The sequence below is a fragment of the Salvelinus sp. IW2-2015 genome, linkage group LG4q.1:29, assembly GCF_002910315.2.
Source record: "Salvelinus sp. IW2-2015 linkage group LG4q.1:29, ASM291031v2, whole genome shotgun sequence".
Taxonomy (NCBI): domain Eukaryota; kingdom Metazoa; phylum Chordata; class Actinopteri; order Salmoniformes; family Salmonidae; genus Salvelinus; species Salvelinus sp. IW2-2015.
Window position 1 is genome coordinate 19,714,694 of NC_036842.1, and position 14,340 is coordinate 19,729,033.

Consider the following 14,340-nt stretch of genomic DNA (forward strand, 5'->3'; position numbering starts at 1 on the left):
AGCCAAGGAAAATGAGGCTCGTTTTGAGTTCACGGCTGTGAAATATAACGTCTCCAAATGGGCTTATGAGAGAGAGAAAAGTCTGCACATAAAAATACATTGTGCATTAAGGAATCTGGTCTTAACCCCTCTGTTTCTGTCTATGTCTGGGGGTGTATTGTAAAGAATGGTTCATGCAATTTTTTACTCATGCTGGTTTCTAATAGGAGAGAGCAGTGCTAGCTGAGCATGTTTCTGTTGTGTTGGATGAGCACTGCCTGGAGGAGGGAGGCAGCTGAGGAAAGAAGCAAATGCCCAGAGAGCTCCCTAGCTACCTACCCATCTACAGTTATGAGAGGCTCTCCACACACACGTTCTAACAACACACACACACAAGGAAACCAACATATTCTAACACACACACACACGCAACACACACCACACACACACACACACACACAAACCACACACACACACACACACACACACACCACACACACCACCACACACACACACACACACACACAACACACACACACTGTTAGGCACACATACTAACACACTCACAAACAAACACACATTCACAAGCACGCACACTAACACACACTCACACATGCTAACACACACGCACACACACACTACTCACCATAATTCATCCTGCTAAAGTAGAATAGTTGTAGCAGGAGAGGTGAAGAAAAGACACACAAGAGAAAGAGAAATCACTCAGAAGAAACAGAGCAGAACAGAAATAGAGTGGGAACACTAGACAGTTAAAACACAGCACTACTAAAGAACAACCAGGCTAAAGAACAACCAGGCTAAAGAACAAGCAAGCTAAATAACAACCAGGCCAATGAACAACCAGGCTAAAGAACAAGCAGGCTAAATAACAACCAGGCCAATGAACAACCAGGCAAAAAAACAAACCAGGCTAAAGAACAACCAGGCTAATGCACAACCAGACTAATGAACAACCAGGCTAAATAACAACCAGGCTAAATAACAACCAGGCTAAAAACAACCAGGCTAATGCACAACCAGGCTAATGAACAACCAGGCTAAATAACAACCAGGCTAATGAACAAAACAGGCTAAATAACAACCAGGCTAATGAACAAACAGGCTAAAGAACAACCAGGCTAAATAACAACCAGGCTAATGAACAACACAACCTAAATAACAACCAGGCTAAATAAACAACCAGGCTAATGAACAACCTGGCTAAGAAACAAACAGGCTAATAGAACAAAACAGCTAAATAACAACCAGGCTAATGAACAACCAGGCTAAAAAACAACCAGGTAAAGAACAACACAGGCTAATAACAAACAGGCTAAGAACAAACAGGAAATAACAACCAGGCTAAAAACAACACTAATGACAAACCAGGCTAAATAACAACCAGGCTAATGAACAAACAGGCTAAATAACAACCAGGCTAAATGAACAACCAGGCTAAATAACAACCAGGCAATGAACAACCAGGCTAAGAACAACGGCTAATGAACAAACAGGCTAATGAACAACCAGGCTAAATAACAACCAGGCTAAGAACAACCAGGCAAAGAACAACCAGGCTAAATAACAACCAGGCTAAGAACAACCTGGCTAAAGAACAACCAGGCTAAAGAACAGAAGAAGAGAACAAGTGGAGAAATAGTTCAAACACTCAAAACTGTACTCAGTTGGAACTATAATCTGTCTTGGGAACAGCTCGATGTAGACCTTGCATCTAGGAACATTATTACAATGTTTTGTGAACAGCCCATGAGGCAAGTATAATGAATGTAATGGAAGACTATGTGCTGTAGGGTGCGTCATGTGCCTATAGTACCTTACTGCCAGTTTGCTTCTTCTGGGCCACCTGGCTGCTCCTCTGCTGGGCACTACAGGGATGAAAACATCACAATCATGGCCACATAGGTACACACGCCTAAACAAAGGATTCATTAGTAAGAGCCTGTAGGTCAGGGTCCCCAGACTGTACTGTGTCTATACTGGGTGTTTGTTCTAATCCACTGTATCAGAACAGAGGTCAAGAGGGTGCACATCACTTGGCAAAGCCAATGAAGTCCTCATGGTTGGTTCATGTAGGCCAGCTCAATGTCAATCAGCAGCATCACCTGGATGGAGACATGTACACAGTAATGGAGTTATTAAACATGAGACTTTGGATTGGGAATATATAGTGTGTGGTGTGTGTGTGTGTGTGTGTGTGTGTGTGTGTGTGTGTGTGTGTGTGTGTGTGTGTGTGTGTGTGTGTGTGTGTGTGTGTGTGTGTCTGTGTGTGTTGTGTGTGTGTGTGTGTGTGTGTGTGGTGTGTGTGTGTGTGTGTTGTGTGTGTTGTGTGTGTGTGTGTTGTTGTGTGTGGTGTTCACCTGGTCCTTGGTGCGGCTCTTCACGGTCTCGGATATGCTGGGTGACAATTTCTCCATCTCCTCCCTCAGCATGGGGTACTGAGCCAGCTGTGGGTACAGGACAGCACAGGGCACACAGTGTGGGTAGGGAGGCTCAGCTCAGATACAGGCCAGACACAAAGCACAGCCATCTCAGTCAACACACCCAAACACTCACACTCACTGAAGCACACTGCACTAATGGCACAGAAACACACAGACATACATCAAATACAGTACACACACCTCACAAGAGCACATCACAGACTCTGCCCTAGTCACAAAAGGTTCAACAATTTACATTAATCAGTGTTAATGTTGGCTGTTATTAGTGTGTCTATCTTTCCACAAGGGGTTAATAAATGTAATGAAAGTAAATGAATAGTGCAAAGTCTGTAATACTACCATAAAACACTAAATAGTATTTTGCCCAACTAATAGTCTACTTAAGCAATAAGGCCAGAGAGGGTGTGGTATATGTTTAGCTGTGGTATATTGGCTATATATCACAAACCCCCGAGGTGCCTTATTACTATTATATTATTACATAATTAGAGCATTACAAGCATTACAAATAAGTGTTTTGTCATACCCGTGGTATACGGTCTGATATACCACGGCTGTCAGCCAATCAGCATTCAGGGCTCAAACCACCCAGTTTATAATCCCCAATAACACATCATTTTCCTGGTACATTATAACCTTTATCCATCTATTCTTTGTAGACACATCAATACAGACATTGGTGTGCTTCCAACACAACAGACACACAGCACAATCACAGAGGTGGCTGGTTGGGAGGAAAGCCAACTCAAATCACAGTGAGAGAAAATACGCTGACATCTGACATAAGTTACAACGCATCCTTTACCATGGCTATTGAAGGTTACGGGACCACACTGAGCTCCTTGTCTCAATCATTTGATTTCTCACTTCCTGGCACAGGCCCAAATACACAGTAGGAGACATTGAGGTCTGTAGGGCGTATTAGACAGATAGCCATGTCATTGAAGCCTATTAGATGACAGCATTAATGTCTTCACTTCTGTACTGTCTTCCTGGTGACCAATATTTTACTGTCTCTTTGGCTATGATGACACCAAAGCATGGCTATATCACATGCTGTGCTATAATGCCATGTCGGGAATATAATATACTATATGTCCAGCTGAATTACTAGAGTAGACATTAAATTGACAAATCAAAATAAGACTGATATTAGCGGTTTGTCATGAGATCAGGGGTCAACGATCAGGAGAAGGAAGCCCTTTTTTTAAGACCAATTAACCAATGACTTTTCTATTTAAGACCAATTAACCAATGACTTTTTAATTAAGACCAATTATCTAATGCGTCATTGTAAAGAAGCATTGCAACTTTCAAGTTCACAACATAGTCGCAGCACTGTCTCACAGCAAGTTAGGAATGTACTGTGTTTGACACAGAAATGCATCGGGGCTTGAACACCCGCAGTGACAAGTACATTAATATATTATGACTCATATAAACAGGGTATGGGCAGCATGCAGAAAGGTGCTTACACACACACAGGACGCAGGGAGGAGGAAGAGGAGACAGAGAGGGGAGAAGGACGGTAAAGACCTCTTGTGGATTTTGGTGGTCCTCGGTAGCTCAGTTGGTAGAGCATGGCGCCTACCTTGCCAAAATAGTGGGATCGATTCCCGGCACCACCCATGCGTAAAAAAAGGGTGTGCACGCATGACTGTAAGTCGCTTTGAATAAAAGTTACTGCTAAATGGCACTTGATTATTAATATATTATTTTCTCTCTTTCTGTGCAGACTGTTTTACGGTGATTCAGAGGGGTTGGGATAAATGAAGACACATTTCAGGAAGGCATTCAGTTGTTCAACTGACTAGGTATCCCCCATTTCCTTTATTAAAAATATCCACAAGAGGACTCTTTTTTTTTACACATTTTTCTTCATGAATAAGCAAGACAGTGAGAGGTTAGACGCAACAAGATGCGTGAAAGACAAGAAAGAGAGAGGGAGAGAGAAATGGAGAGAGAGAAAATGGAGAGAGAGAGATGGATAGGAGAGAGAGAGAGGAGAGAGAGAGAGAGAGAGAGAGAGAGAGAGAAGAGGAGAGAGAGAGAGAGAGAGAGAGAGAGAGACGAGAGAGAGAGAGAGAGGAGAGAGAGAGAGAGGAGAGAGAGAGAGAGAAGAGAGAGAGAGAAGGAGAGAAAACAGAGAGAGACAGACAGGAGAGAGAGAGTGAGACAGAGAGAGAGCGAGAAACAGCAGAAGGAGAAGGACGCCAGACGAGCGAGAGAGAGAGAGAGAGAGAGAGACAGAGACAGAGACAGAGACAGAGACAGAGACAGAGACAGAGACAGAGACAGAGACAGAGACAGAGACAGAGGGCGAGAGGGTGATACTGTGGATCAGTTAGTTGAGTTGTTGAGACACAACCTTCAGACCTGCAACAGCAGTCACCAAATCAAATCAAATTGACAGACACAGGGATGGACGTGAGTAGAATCAACTAGAGGAACTCAATCAGATGACAGAATCGGAGAGTAAGAGGAGGTCACAAAGATATGGCTAACTGAGGATAAAACACTGTTGCATGCTGGTTACGATGGAAACTTGGGACAATTAGTTCAATTGTCTATTTTGGCCAATCGGAAAACAAAACAGAATGACAACGAATGTTTGAATAGAAATAGAATGAAAGAAATCAACATGGGAGTTTAATATCATAGTAAGACTACAGTAAGGATAGACCGATAGTCTGCTGGACAAATGTGTTAGATGCCACGTCTGAAGACAGCAAAGAATCATCCACAATCTCAGTCCTACTATATTCATACTATTAATATGAAAGAGATTCATATTGTTCACCAATATTGTCCTGACTACATAACATATTCCTGAGTGGACACAGAACACAGATAGTGAAGTGTGACAGAATGCTCACACATATAAAGAAGCAAACATTTCATCAACTATAGTGTGCATGGTTAGGTGTCCCCTATTGAAAATAAACAATATATCTAGCTTACCATGACAATAAATATTTGAATCCTTTCACGTGTTACTCCTCATGCATATTTGAGACTTGTGTCATGACAGCAAGTGACCACAATTTATCTTTGGCATTTGCCAGGTTACCAACAAAGTGACTATACAGTACATGAATGTCACTGTATAATGTTACTGTATATTTATGGGAGATGATTCTGCGTGAATAAATGTCCGCAATGTCTGTCTTCCGAGTCAGACATAGTATTCAACATTTTTCTGATACCATCATTGCATAAATGGAATGGCATGTTTCAAGATAAAAGAAGAAGTGTGCAATAGAGCTGGCTTGGAACCAACACCTAGACTTGTTCTTCGGCTTCTGGAAACCAATATAAGGGGGTAGCCCAATTTGCAGATAAACTTCAGACACTAATATCACACCCCGACACCTCACACGGTACAGTACAAAACCACATGGAGAGGAGGAGAGGTGGATCAAAATTCACAGAGGAGAAAACTGTGGAATTACGGAGTATGAACGAAGAGACTGACAAAGACACACTATGAAAGGATATCCTAGCTGTGTGGCTTCCTGTGCATTCTATAAGGAGAACGTATGTATATGTGAAACTAAAGAAATGCAATCTGACACATAGGCCATGGCTGTATGCACGTTTAGTCTGTATCATTCTGCATCTGTACTTATAAGCAGTAACAACTTCAAAGAACTATCAACTGGTTATCATAGAATTTATAAATTGGCTATTTTAGTTAAGTTGCCTCTTATCGAACAAACAGAAAGCATATACAGTGCCTTCAGAAAGTATTCACACCCCTTGACTTTTTCCACATTTTGTTGTGTTACAACCTGAATAAAATATTTATTAAATTGACATTTGTTTGTCACTGGCCTACACACAATACACCACTTTTTACAAATTCAAAAATGAAAATCTGAAATGTCTTTAGTCAATAAGTATTCAACCCCTTTGTTATGGCAAGCCTTTAGGGGTATACATTTGCTTAACAAGTCACATAATAAGTTGCATGGACCTCATCTCTGTACCCCACACAATTATCTGTAAGGTCCCTCAGTTGAGCAGTGATTTTCAAACACAGATTTAACCACAAAGAAGGGAACCTATTGGTAGATGGAATAAAAAAAAGCAGACATTGAATATCCCTTTGAGCATGGTGAAGTTATAAATCACACTTTGGATGGTGTATGGCCCAGTCACTACAAAGATACAGGCGTCCTTCCTAACTCAGTTGCCGGAGAGGAAGGAAACCGCTCAGGGATTTCACCATGAGGCCAATGGTGACTTCAAAACAGTTGCAGAGTTTAATGGCTGTGATAGGAGAAAACTGAAGATGGATCAACAACATTGCCATTACTCCACAATACTAACCTAATTGACAAAGTGGAAAGAAGTAAGCATGTACAGAATAAAAATATTCCAAAACCTGCATCCTGTCTGCAACAAGGCACTAAAGTAATACTGCAAAACATGTGGCAAAGCAATAAACTTTTTGTCCTGAATACAAAGTATTATGTTTGGGGTAAATTCAATACCACACATTACTGAGTACCACTCTCCATATTTTCAAGAATAAATTGGTGGCTGCATCATGTTATGGGTACGCTTTGAATCGTTAAGGACTGGGGAGTTTTTCAGGATAGAAAATAAACAGAATTGTGCTAAGCACTGGCAAAATCCTAGAGGAAAACCTGGTTCAGTCTGCTTTCCACCAGACACTGGGAGATGAATTCCCCTTCCAGCAGGACAATAACCTAACACACAAGGCCAAATCTACACTGGAGTTGCTTACCAAGAAGACATTGAAGGTTCTTGAGTGGCCGAGTTACATTTTTGACTTAAATCTGCTTGAAAATCTATGACAAACCTGAAAATGGTTGTCTAGCCATGATTAACAACCAATTTGACAGAGCTTGAAGAATTGTGAAAAGAATAATGAGAAAATGTTGCACAAACCATGTGTGGAAAGTTCTTAGAGACTTACCCAGAAAGACTCGCAGCTGTATTCACTGTATTCTACAAAGTATTGACTAAGGGGTGTGATATTTCTACACCTGATTTTCAAAACATTTGCACAAATTTTGAAAAACATGTTTTCACTTTCTCATTATGGGGTATTGTGTGCGCGTGAGAACCAAAATCTATGTAATTCATTTTGAATTCAGGCTGTAACAGAACAATGTGGAATAAATCAAGGGGTATGAATATTTTCGTAAAGCACTGTATCTACAACCCTAACCACTATGCTGATCTAAAACAGATCACATATTTTGCTTCCTTTTTTTTGTAGTCCAACCATCGGTCTATCCCTACCTCTAAGAATGACGCAAGCCAGACTCCGAACATGGCTCGGTTCATTGGTTACCTTGTCACTACACTTTTGTATGGTTGAGGTGAGTTCGCTCACTACCATATCTATACACTTCAGTGAGGGTTCCTTCAGCTTTTGGATCTGCTTTTTCACTATGGCCTCAAAGGCCAGGTCAGGAGTGAACAGGCCCGTCCTGTAGAGAGGAGGCGGTGACGGGAGAGAGAAGAGAGAGAGAGAGAGAGAGAGAGAAGTAAAGAAATAGAGAAACAGAAGGGGGAGAAACCAAGATAAAGAGACAAAGAGAAACAGAAACCGAGATGGAGGAATGGAGTGAAAGATGAAGAGAATCCACAGGGAGAGAGAGCAGGTCAAAGCAGAAGAGAGAAATGCCACAATGTATTTCACCCAAACTTCCACATCTACTGGGTGAAATACCACAGTGTGCCCTCACAGCAGCAAGATTTGTGACCTGTTGCCACAAGGAAAGACCAACCAGTGAAGAACAAACACCATTGTAAATACAACCCATATTTATGTTTATTTATTTGCTCATAATACGACATTTTCAAATGTTTTTATTATTTTGGAACTTTTGTGAGTGTTATGTTTACTGTTATTTTGTATTTCTTATTTCACTTTAGTTTATTATCTACTTCACTTGCTTTGGCAATGTTAACATATGTTTCCCATGCCAATAAAGAGTAACACAAGAGGGCCACACAGAGAAGGAGAGAAACAGATAAGGTGGGGAAAAAGAGGGATGACAGACTGAAAGGCAGATGAAATAGAGGGGATAGGGACAAGTCAGGGGGAGGTGGGTAAACCGTACACAGGGTAAAAAAAAGGCAAGTGAGACATTTGGTTTCCCTTGAAGCTGTTCGAAACAGGCTAGCGCTGAGGTCTGTCCCTCCATCCAGAGAGAGAGAGAGAGAGAGAGAGAGAGAGAGAGAGATCACAGCCTGCACCACCCCACTGGTCAACAGCTCTGAGCCGTGAGCCATTTGAGACCGCAGCTGTGCACCCACCATCTCAGACAAAGCACCTTGCTCCTCCCCTCTACCTTGACCCCCTCTCAACCCTTTTTCCACCCCCCGATCCCCCAGCTGACCACTCAGAGCAGGGCCACAGCATTTGTTATTCCACTGTCCCAGAACCACTGTGGTCAGACTGCGTTCCAAACTGGGCATTGTCACAGTGGATTAACTGGTATTAAGACCACTGGGGCCTCTTCCGCTGAGTGCGGCCCTCAAAGGCACTCTTAGCTGAACTTGGCCCTTGGATGAGCAGCCAAACTTTCACATTGTCATGGGTCCTGTCTGCTGCAGGTGCACAGCACCCGGTCTCACAAGCAGGAGGTCTGGATGCTGAGGTCACCCAACATGGCTGACTGGGACAACAGCTGAGTGACACTTTGATGACACAGTCAGGGCATCGAAAATGATGTCACCACTGCTAAAATTAACTCAGTCACCTGTGACTTAACAGAACTGTAACATCTTAAGATGTGTTAATTTGACCATTAATTAAATTATTAATGTTCATTTGATCATATTCATAACAAAAATATTTGTTGAAATGTTTTAATCCTTACTCCTGTGTCTAAACCCTTGACATACAGCCACGTAGCAGCAAACCGGCAGCATCAAGACCCATTCTAAACCAAGCATAGTTCTTTAACATGGCCATGGCCACTCCACCCAGCCACCCCATCCAAAGCGGTAGGCAGGCAGTCCCTCACAATACCCCCGCTACCCCAGTATGCCCCCTACTGTCCCAACCCGGAACAACAGGGTCTGGAGAACGGAACGGTACGGTGATACGGTAACAGGGATGACATAGCTGCAGGTTTTGGTTGGAGGGAGAGGTGAAACCATAGTGTTGCTCTCCACCGTGTGTGTTTACCTTCTGAGTACACTGCCTAACGGTATTGACTAGCTCAGAAATGACCATATCCACACATTTCTGGCAGGGCTCTTTGATCTTGCCGATCTGCCTTTTCACAATGGTCTCAAAAGCCATGTCCGGAGTGAAGAGGCCAGTTCTGCCCAGTAACAGTCCCAAAAAAGAGAGAAAATTTGAAAAAAGGAGAAAAGGGGAGGGAGGTCGGGCAGAGAGAACAGTGTTAATTGAAAAGACCCCCTCCCACAACATAAAGAAGAAACATGCACAGTAAGACAAAGAAAGAGAATGACAACAGAAAGCAGAAAACATGACTGAAAAACTGAACGAAATCATCACATTATGGTTTCAGGAAAATATTCTGCTAGCTCAAATGTGCAGATAAAAACTGAGCTCTTAGAACACAACTTATATGATTATTGCTACACAGTATGTGAAGAGTTTTGCCCACATGCTACAGTACATGAGTCATCCAATCATCGGATGACACCATGCCTATTGGAGTCCCTACACTACTACAACAAAATGTGTCCCAATTCTCTTAAATGGTTTCCTTTCACCAGTCCCCCTCCTTCAGAACCACTGACCTATAGGGTAGAGGGCACCCTCATAGTAAGCATATGTTTGCAGCCATTTTCCTTTTAATAACTGCTTCTTTCAGATCATTTGCCCCAAATGAAAGGTAACAAGGAAAGGAAGTCAAATCTTTTTATATATATATATTTATATATACATACATACACAGTACCAGTCAAAAGTTTGGACACACCATCTCATTCAAAGGTTTTTATTTAAAAGTATATGTACAGTTGAAGTCGGAAGTTTACATCATACCGCTCCGTCATACCGCTCCGGAAGGAAACGTGTTCTGTGTCCTAGAGATGAACGTACTTTGGTGCGAAATGTGCAAATCAGTCCCAGAACAACAGCAAGGACCTTGTGAAGATGCTGAAAAAAGTCGGTACAAAAGTATCTATATCCACAGTAAAATGAGTCCCATATCGACATAGCCTGAAAGGCTGCTCAGAATGGAAGAAGCCACTGCTCCAAAACCGCCATAAAAAAGCAAGACTACGGTTTGCAACTGCACATGGGGACAAAGATCGTACTTTTTGGAGAAATGTCCTCTGGTCTGATGAAACAAAAATATAACTGTTTGGCCATAATGACCATCATTATGTTTGGAGGAAAAAGAGGGAGTCTTGCAAGCCGAAGAACACCATCCCAACCGTGAAGCATGGGGGTGGCAGCATCATGTTGTGGGGGTGCTTTGCTGCAGGAGGGACTGGTGCACTTCACAAAATAGATGGCATCATGAGGACAGGAAAATTATGTGGATATATTGAAGCAACATCTCAAGACATCAGTCAGGAAGTTAAAGCTTTGTCGCAAATGGGTCTTTCAAATGGACAATGACCCCAAGCATACTGCCAAAGTTGTGGCAAAATGGCCTAAAGACAACAAAGTCAATGTATTGGAGTGTCCATCACAAAGCCCTGACCTCAATCATATAGAACATTTGTGGGCAGAACTGAAAAAGCGTTTGCGAGCAAGGAAGCCTACAAACCTGACTCAGTTGCACCAGCTCTGTCAGGAGTAATGGGCCAAAATTCACCCAACGTATTGTGGGAAGCTTGTAGAAGGCTACCCGAAACATTTGACCCAAGTTAAAAAATGTAACCGGCAATGCTACCAAATACTAATTGAGTGTATGTAAACTTCTGACCCACTGGGAATGTGATGAAAGAAATAAAAGCTGAAATAAATAATTCTCTCTACTATTCTTCTGACATTTTACATTCTTAAAATAAAGTGGTGATCCTAACTGACCAAAGACAGGGAATCTTTACTAGGATTAAATGTCAAGAATTGTGAAAAACTGAGTTTAAATGTATTTGGCTAAGGTGTATGTAAACTTCCGACTTCAACTGTAAATAATATTTCGAGATAGTTTTTTTGCATCCTGCATTGTTGAAAAAGGACCGTAAGTAATTATTTCACTGTTAGTCTACACCAGTTGTTTTACGAAGCATGTGAAAAATAAAATTGGTTTTGATTAGAGTTTTTGTTTATTGAGTTCAGAGCAAACCAATTGGGCTTCTCTTTACACCATCTTACACCAACTACACCAGAGAAATACTAATTGTTCATAGTTAAGGTAAGTATGGTAAATTGGTAGTCAGGAGGAATATGTGTTCAGGTACGTAGTTCAAACCGTCTTCTAACCTTGAAGCCTTCCTTCACTCATGGGAGTCAGGTTAAGAGGGAGGAAGAAACACTTTCAACAGGTTCACTTCCTGAAGAGTGATGACATCACTGTCTGATTCTGATTTATATCACTCTTGGACCTAGGTAAAAGACAGGAATTTTTCGTAGGACGGGGATGGAGTGAGCTAGGTTACACATGACGGGCATATGAGGCTTCACCACACAGACATACATACATACAAGATACATACAGACGGACGGGGCAAAGAGTGAGAGAAAGATGCCACCCCACCAGCGGTCACAGATCTAATCACAAATCCCTCCACCTCTGTTTCTGATGTCCTCAGTATGCAACAGCATGATGGGCGCTGGACTGCAATCAGTTTCTCTAGAGGTCTTCATGATTAGATGGGTGAGGATGATTAGAGTTGGTCTGGCCCAGAGGGGTGACCCAGGCGGGTGAGGACAGGGGTAGGGAGAGAGGGATAGAGATGAGAGACGTGCCTGATGCCGTGGATGTTCTTGATTGCGTAGCTGATCTCCTTGCGAAGCTCCTTCTCATTAAACTCCATCTGTACAGACACAGAAAGGAAAACACAACGTTAAATAGTGAACACACACCTCCAACACACAGCAGAAACAGGAACCTAAGGTCGCTTGTATTCATTGAGTGGCTCTGGGAGGGAGGGATAGAAGGGGGGGGTTTGGGGAGGGAGGGAGGAAATAATTTTTTCCTCTTATAGTCTCTGTCTGTCTCATTTTTATTTTATTATTTATTTATTTTTATTTCACCTTTATTTAACCAGGTAGGCTAGTTGAGAACAAGTTCTCAACTGCGACCTGGCCAAGATAAAGCAAAGCAGTGTGACACAGACAACAACACAGAGTTACACATGGAGTAAACAATAAATAAGCCAATAACACAATAAACAAGTCAATGACACAGTAGAAAAAATAAAGTCTATATACAGTGTGTGCAAAAGGCATGAGGAGGTAAGGCAATAAATAGGCCATAGGAGCTAATAATTACAATTTAGCAGATTAACACTGGAGTGATAAATGAGCAGATGATGATGTGCAAGTAGAGATACTGGTGTGCAAAAGAGCAGAAAAGTAAATAAAATAAAAACAGTATGGGGATGAGGTAGGCAGATTGGGTGGGCTATTTACAGATGGACTATGCACAGCTGCAGCAATCGGTTAGCTGCTCAGATAGTTGATGTTTAAAGTTAGTGAGGGAAATAAAAGTCTCCAATTTCAGCGATTTTTGCAATTCGTTCCAGTCACTGGCAGCAGAGAACTGAATTGAAAGGCAGCCAAATGAGGTGTTGGCTTTGGGGACGACCAGTGAGATACACCTGCTGGAGCGCGTGCTACGGGTGGGTGTTGTTATCGTGACCAGTGAACTGAGATAAGGCGGAGCTTTACCTAGCATAGACTTATAGATGACCTGGAGCCAGTGGGTCTGGCGACAAATAGGGAGGGCCAGCCGACTAGAGCATACAGGTCGCAGTGGTGGGTGGTATAAGGTGATTTGGTAACAAAACGGATGGCACTGTGATAGACTGCATCCAGTTTGCTAAGTAGAGTGTTGGAAGCTATTTTGTAGATGACATCGCTGAAGTCGAGAATCGGTAGGATAGTCAGTTTTACTCGGGTAAGTTTGGCGGCGTGAGTGAAGGAGGCTTTGTTGCAAAATAGAAAGCCGATTCTAGATTTGATTTTGGATTGGAGATGTTTCATATGAGTCTGGAAGGAGAGTTTACAGTCTAGCCAGACACCTAGGTATTTGTAGTTGTCCACATATTCTAGGTCGGAACCGTCCAGGGTGGTGATACTAGTCGGGCGGGCGGGTGCGGGCAGCGAACGGTTGAAAAGCATGCATTTGGTTTTACTAGCGTTTAAGAGCAGTTGGAAGCCACGGAACGAGTGTTGTGTGGCATTGAAGCTCGTTTGGAAGTTAGTTAGCACAGTGTCCAAGGAAGGGCCAGAAGTATACAGAATGGTGTCGTCTGCGTAGAGGTGGATCAGGGAATCGCCCGCAGCAAGAGCGACATCATTGATATATACAGAGAAAAGAGTCGGCCCGAGAATTGAACCCTGTGTTACCCCCATAGAGACTGCCAGAGGTCCGGACAACATGCCCTCCGATTTGACACACTGAACTCTGTCTGCAAAGTAGTTGGTGAACCAGGCGAGGCAGTCATTAGAAAAACCAATTCTGGGGTTCTCATTCTGGGGTTGCATGGACACTAAGAGTTAGGAAAGAGGGGGACCTGGTAAGAGACATGCACACATACAGTACAGTACACACACCTTGACCAGCTCAAAGGGGAAGCGCTCGTGGAAGATGCGGTTGATCCTGGCTCCTCCTGACAACTCTGCTGTGTCGATCTGGTCCCCAGAGCCCTCGATACGCTTCTCAAAGTCCACTGAGAACTGCTGCACCATCCTGGGTGAGATACAGGGAAAAGGGAGTTAATGAAGTGTGTGTGTCTGTCTCTGTGTGTCTCTGTGTGC

General features: G+C 42.7%; 1 pseudogene; it reads right to left on the bottom strand.

Moving 5' to 3' along the window:
• Positions 1-14,340, bottom strand: part of LOC111960845 (dynamin-1-like) — a 78,997-nt pseudogene that overhangs the window by 40,023 nt on the left and 24,634 nt on the right.